This window comes from Penaeus japonicus, unplaced genomic scaffold (genome assembly GCF_977035675.1).
Source record: "Penaeus japonicus unplaced genomic scaffold, GWHDUDI00000001_assembly GWHDUDI00000007, whole genome shotgun sequence".
Taxonomy (NCBI): domain Eukaryota; kingdom Metazoa; phylum Arthropoda; class Malacostraca; order Decapoda; family Penaeidae; genus Penaeus; species Penaeus japonicus.
The window spans coordinates 8,197,022-8,204,521 of NW_028234409.1; the positions used below are offsets into that span (position 1 = coordinate 8,197,022).

The following is a 7,500-nucleotide window of genomic DNA, read 5'->3' on the forward strand; positions in this document are numbered from 1 at the left end:
TTGTGTATGTGAGCTTTTGAAGTAGTATTTTTTTTTTTAATTTCCGATAAAAAGGACTTTATTTAATAAGTTCATAGTTGTGTGGTTTTGCCTTTTTCTGTGAAATTTGGGAAATAGATTCCTTAATTCATCTTTTGACTAAAACTATATGTACGTACATAAATCAATTTTAGGTTAATCTAACTCAACCAAACGCAAATGTTTCTAGAATGACTAAAATACACCTCTTGACTAAGCAGAAAACGCAAAAAAAAACATAGGGCACACATCATACCATATTAGGTTAACTTCGCACAGTTAATTTCAAACAAAAGCTATTTCTTAATGATAATGAAGGGTATTTTGAAGAAAAGGGATTATGAATTCGCAGTAGTAATTAATTCACTTTGTGTCCACATGTCTCGTGTAAAAGGAAGAATAATTACCACCCCTTTTAATTGACGTCATGCTGCTCTAATGGGTACGTTGTTTAGATAACACAATATTACAATCTGCATTGCTATGTCTCTACTAATTATGTGAATGCATGTGAGATTATATAACGGGTGTGTGTACTTCTTTTGTTTGTTTTTCTTAACAAGGTCAGGTCAGTTCAAGTTCGGATGAGTTAGGTCAGGTCATATCAGTTCAGGTTAGGTTTTGGAATGGTATTTGTAAATATGTCATTCTTAGGTGGTCTCTGTTTAGGCAACACGCATGATTATATTATGGAAACATCAATTTATATAGATAAGGCCAAGTGAAACAAATGTGGAAGTTCTAATAACATGGTCTGGTAATTGTATTTTTCACCGTCAAGTGATAACAAGCTTAAAATATTTTTTTAACAGAATTTGTTTCAAAATCGATCTAAAATAATCCGATTTTAAACACCACTAGACTTGCTTAAACCGTAACATCTTTTTCATTCAATCTAGATAAATAACTAGACAAGAAAAACATGTTTACTTGTAAAATACAATATATAAATTCTCGACACACGCGTTGTCAGAACAGCCATTCTCAAATTACTCGTGTTTATCACTTTTTCCTAAGACATTTTTCATTCGTGTTTTTCTGTGAAATTCCTTCGTTCGTTGGACTTATTTCTGTAAGTATTGTTCAAAGGGAAAGAAAAATTATCTGTTCCCCTTCTGGAGGTATTATTAAAAGGGGAAGGGAGATTGTCTGTTGCATTGCATTTAGAATTTAATATGTTTTCCTTTACTTTGGAGAATACGTTCATTAGAAGCGACGTGTTTGCAGTTAAAGAATATTATGATGATATATGAAAAAGCTGAATGGTGTGCACAAATTCTCTTTCTCTCTTTTACACATACTCACATAATCTCTCTCTCTTTCGCTCACTCTCTTTCTCTTTCGCTCTCTTTCTCTCTCTCTATTTCTTTCTCTTTTCTCTCTCTCTCTCTCTCTCTCTCTCTCTCTCTCTCTCTCTCTCTCTCTCTCTCTCTCTCTCTCTCTTTCTCTCTCTCCTCTCTCTCTCTCTTTCTCTCTTCTCTCTCTCTCTCTCTCTCTCTTCTCTCTCTCTCTCTCTCTCTCTCTCTCTCTCTCTCTCTCTCTCTCTCTCTCTCTCTCTCTCTCTCTCTCTCTCTCTCTCTCTCTCTCTCTCTCTCTCTCTCTCTCTCTCTCTCTCTCCCCCCCCCCACACACACACACTGCATACTACACACCACCCTCAATGATAGAGGGGATTGACGTCCGTAGAGTTTATCCGAATGCAGTTTCTGCTTGTCATGCACTTGATTTTCGGAAGAAAACGTCATGTCATGCACACTCGAGGCAGCATGACAGTGCATTGTAAGACTCTGTGCTTAAGCTGCCGGGCTTCTGTGGTGCAATACGACCTTGAATTAGCGAATGATAAACGTGATATTGTGTCAAGTGAAAATAACTTTGTCGGTTAGTTATAAAACAGAATCTTCACGTGTGTTTCATGAACAACTTTTAATAGAATGCCTATTTGATTTTGTAATATATATTTTTTTAAGGTTTTGTGAGGAATACAGTTAGTATCAAAAGACTATCAAATTATACTATATGCGTATGGACTGAATGCCCAGTGTATTATGCAGTAATGATAAAATTAATGATGTTTATGATGATGATAGTAATAATTAAGATGATGTAACATGATTATGATAATGCTAATGATAATAATGATGATGATGGTAATGCTAATGATAATAATGATGATGATGATGATGATGATGATAATGCTAATGATAATAATGATGATGATGATCATAATATCAAGAAAATAAATACGATGAATGTTACACTAAACACATCACATCATCTCCACCATACTTATCTCTATAAAAATGAATAATAACAATGATAAGATTACGACCAAACTTATAATGCGACTAACGAAATAAAAAATACTTATCAAAGATCTCCATAAGGTCGAAAATCAATGGATAACAGAAGCGATGCGCGACCTTAAGCGATAACAACGAAATTGGTGAAGGAGGAAAATGGCTTATATGAAATTACTAGGTCATGGTGATGGATATACTGAAGGAAGTTTTCTGAATGCGTTTGCTTTTGCGTAATAGAGGATATGAAATCGCATTTTGTTATTTTGTTTGTTTGTTTGTTTTAAGAAACGAGGGCGCGGAATGTCGGTCGGTTGTAGGTTAGCGTGTCGAGATATCGATAGAAATGGTTAATGTTTTTTTGTTTTTTTTAGTGATTTGTGTTTCTCATGGTTTGCCTTAATTCACACACAGATATATATATATATATATATATATATATATATATATATATATATATATATACATACGCGCATGCTAACGTATGTCCATACTCGTATCTGACCACACCACACCACACCACACCACACCACACCACACCACACCACACCACACCACACACACACACACACACACACACACACACACACACACACACACACACACACACACACACACACACACACACACACACACACACACACACACACACACCACACACTCATCTCCCCCACACCCACACATACCCCCATCCCCCCCCCACACACATAAATAATACATACATACATATATTTATTTGTTTACTTATCACGTTGCAAAGGGCCTCAATTCGAAAGGACTGCAACGTCATGCCAACTCACGAGAGATAGCGTGCCGACACTCCCACAGTGGCACTGCGCTGAAGTGTGTTTTGTCTGTTCATTAAGGTTATTAAAGGAACTTTTGTGCTTGGCACGGCACCGCTTGCGAGGGACTTGCAAACTGAGCATTGTGACAGTTGTTGAAAACGTGTGAATCGGGATTGATAATTTCGCGATGTGAGATTTTTGTGATTAACGGTTTGATGTTATATGTTCGTTAGGACTACGTAATTCTGATGCGTATGTTATCTCGAAGCTTTAATTAATCACATGAATCATTGGGGATAGATTCATATATTCAGATTTTCTCATTCATAAATTTTCTGCAAAAGGGTCACGTTTGGGCCTGTTATTTGTGGGCGTAATGTTACCTAGCGGGCGTGATAGACGTAGTTAAAGGGGTTCCTGAGAGCTTATTATCGTTCATACCTGTCCAGTATTATCGAACGTAAAGGGGCTAACCAACACGTGCCTGTGTAAGTCAGCTTCGAAGTCAATAAGAACCTAAGGAATGTATTATGGTCAGGGAACGCATGTTATATTACGCATGGGAAAGGGGGGGGGCGTGTGGTCAGGGAACGAGTAATGTGAACCATGAAATAAGTTAGACCGAGAGACTTTATATAGATTCAGTCAAGTAAAGACGTAATTTCGGTTATACGAACCTAAGCAATAAAATATAAAGAGCCCACAGCAATCTCAAAGAAAACGCAATTCGGACCGTTAAAAAAAAAACGTTATAGAAAACGACAAACTCCATCCATTCAAAAAGTATTCAAAAAAACAAAAAACCGTAAACCCCAAAGAAAACACAATTCGGACAAACCAAACCATGAAAAGAAACACAACAGGAATGAAGGTCACAGAAGAAAGAAAGAAGAGAAAAGAGAAAAAAAAAGAATATAGGCTTACCTTACGCACTAGACCGTCGCTTCCATAATTTAAGACGTCACACAACATGGCCTTCGTGCGTGTTTTATCAAGGCGACATCATTCCACGCGGTCGGAAAGTGATTTGTTATTCAAAGGTGAAAGGGAGAGGAGAAGCACCTTAGATGGATAAAGCTTTTCATTTTTTTTCATCTATTTTTTTTGCTTGTCTGGTAAGATATGAACAAAGAGGAGTGCGTAAGAGATAATGATAACTCACGACCAATGATTTTGATGTGATAATAGGAATGATTTCGATGGAAGGTGATTTGGTTTAGTGTCAAGGAGGGTTGAGTGAACGTACAATCAGGGATTTGATTGTTAATTAATTCATCCGAAGCTTCGATTGCTTGGTTTCGATTCGTTTCGATCTGGTGGTGTTCCTCTTTTTCCTTTTTTTCTTCTTATTTTAGTATTGTAGTATTGTTTAATTTTCTTGTGCGATTGATAATAAAGTTTTTTGTCTTATTATTATATAGATGATTTATTTATTCATTATTAGTTTCAGTTTTTAGGTTGTATATTTTTTGAGGTGGGCTACGAGCTTATGATGTTTTTTTTTTTTTTCTTTTTTTTTTTTAGTTCTTGTTTCAAAAGGGATACAATTTAGTTTTCGAAAGGTGAAAAGTAATCCGAGTATGTGTGTCAGTGTAGACAGGAAGACCTATAAGAGAGTGCGTTCAGAAGGGGTGCGGTAGAAGGGTAAAAAGTAGAAGAGGAGAAACAGAAAAAGAATAACGAGGAAGAAAGGGAGAGGGAGAAATTAAAGGAGGGAGGAAGAGGAACAAGTAAAAAAGAGAATGCTTATAAGTTGTCACACAGACCGGGAAGCTAATCTATTTACGTCAATGTGTGTGTGTGTGTGTGTGTGTGTGTGTGTGTGTGTGTGTGTGTGTGTGCAGGAATGTATGCATGTATATATTTATATATTATATTTATATTTACATATATATAGATATATGCATATATATATATATATATATATATATATATATATATATATATATATATATATGTGTGTGTGTGTGTGTGTGTGTGTGTGTGTGTGTATGTGTATGTATGTGAGTACATATATACAACATCATATAATTGTAGTCCTAAGTACCTGAAGGGGTCAGCCATTTTAAATCAAATAAAAAAGAATTGGGTCAGCAGGACGGGTTGTGAGCTGGTAATTTGTGTGGTATCTTCCCTTGATGCCGCCGTGACCTAAGAGCGTTTACGGCGGCGCTGCCAGGATTGTCTTTGGGGATTGGAAAGTGGCTTTGGATTGTATGTGTGTGAGAGTGAGTGGGAGGGGGAGGGGGAGTGTTAGAGGGAGAGGGGGAGTGGGATTGAGAGTGGGAGTGGGAGAAGGTGAGAGGGAGTTGGTGGGGAGGGGGAGGGGGAGAGGGAGAGAGAGAGTGAGAGGGAGGGAGGGAGAAAGAGAGAGAGAGAGAGAAAGAGAAAGAGAAAGAGAGAAAGAAAGAAAGAAAGAGAGAGATGCGGGGGGTAGGGTGGGAGTAAGAGAGAAGGAGGTCACAAAGTATTTTTTTAGTGTCCACTAAAACTTCCCTAGTTGCATAACATTGATTAAAACCGATATCACTGCAGCAGAGTCTCCAAAACTGCACTGCGCTTCTGCCGAATTGCATTCCTGACACGGTTTTATCCGGATAAATAATCAATATATAGAGTCTCGGAAGAATGTTACCTGCTTCTGGAAAATACATGGGAATAAATAGCTTACCGTGATTTAGGAATTCCGGTTTCGAAACCAGCCGTGTACTCTTGTGGTAATGTCTGTGTGTGTGTATGTGTGTTTCGCGTGCAGTCCAGTCGGTCGGGCGATTTGAGTTTGTCACGTGTCTCGTGTTTGACCTTTGATGGGATGCCACGTGTAACGATGAAGATATTTCGAGCATCGTTTGCAATATTGACGTGCAACCTTGAGAGTCGCGTTAAATTTTTGGGGTGGAAGTTGATGGTAAATAGGTGGTGGAGGCACGTTACAGCAGCTGGACAATTCGTTTAGAATTTAGATGGATATTAAATATTTATATTTCCTTCCCTTCCTTCTCCTTCCGGCAACTCGAGAATCCGCTTGAAATATAGATGATTATCGAATCTTTACATTTCTCCTTTCTTCTTTTTTTTTCTTCCTTTTTTTCTTGTTCTTCATCTTCTTCATCGTCATCATCTTATTTTTATCCCTCTTCTTATTCTTCTTTTTCTCTTTCTTCACTTTCTTTTTCACCTCCTTATTATTATCCTTCTTCTTCTTCTTCTTCTTCTTCTTCTTCTTCTTCTTCTTCTTCTTCTTCTTCTTCTTCTTCTTCTTCTTCTTCTCCTCCTCCTCCTCCTCCTTATTATTATTCTTATTTTTCATCTTCTATTTTCTTATTAATATCTTTCATCTTCTATTTTCTCCTTCTTATTCATCATCATCTTTTTAATCTTCTCCCATCATTTTCTTCATCATCTTCGTCTTCTTCAGCATCATCATATTCTTCTTCCACGTCGCCTTCGTCAAATTCTACAGCGTCTCCCACTCGAAATAAATGACATATATTTCATCTACCAATGACCTTGTTCCTTGACCTCGATCCTGTACTGTTGATATCCGTTGCGCTGATACAGTATATGCGTGTGTGCTTGCTCAGTACTTTGTTTGCTTGGATTGAGATCACGTATTTCCGATGTATATGTTTGATTGCATGTGTTTTGGTGATGTATGTAGTGTTAGGTTAAGGATCCGACTGAGAGTGGGAGTGGGAGTTGGAGTTTGAGAGGGAGAGGGGGGGAGGGAGAGGAAGAGAAGGAGAGAGGAAGATGGAGAGGGGGGGGGAGAGGGAGAAGGAGAGGGGAGGGGAGGGGAAGAGAAGGAGAGAGAGAAGGAGATAGAGATGGAGGGGGAGGGGGAAGGAAAAGGAGGGATCGAGAGGGAGATGGATAAGGAGAAGAAGGAGAGTAAGAGGGAGAGAGAGAGAGGAGGAAACCAGTTTTGATTCTTCTTTCGCGTGCGAATCTTACACACGCAAGGGGAAACATCGTGATGTATCCTGGCATAAAAAAGATAATTTGATATCACTCCACGTCACAAGAGACCAGAAGACACATACAATAAACAACTACCGACTGGTTCCGACATTTAATCAATATTTGATTATAGTTTCCGGCTAACATTTCTACTCCATTCAATTAAAGAGATTGTACTGCCAGAACGAGCGACAATTCTACCTAATTAGGAATATCTTGAGCTTCTAACTTAATTCTATTTGTGTATACCTCGTGCTTCGGAGTACCCGAGGGAGCACTCGTATAATTGTTTTGATATTCGATACGTTCTAATTAATCTAGCATCTTGATGTAGATACTTATAACCGTTTCACGTAGTCCTTGGTGTACCGTTATGCGTATTTGTATTTATGTAGAGGCTATCGAGTTTCTCGTAGATTGTTGTTATTGTCTTC

General features: G+C 38.0%; 1 protein-coding gene across 1 annotated transcript in view; it reads left to right on the forward strand.

Moving 5' to 3' along the window:
- Positions 1–7,500, forward strand: part of Gclc (glutamate--cysteine ligase) — a 41,559-nt gene that overhangs the window by 25,154 nt on the left and 8,905 nt on the right. The window lies entirely within an intron of this gene.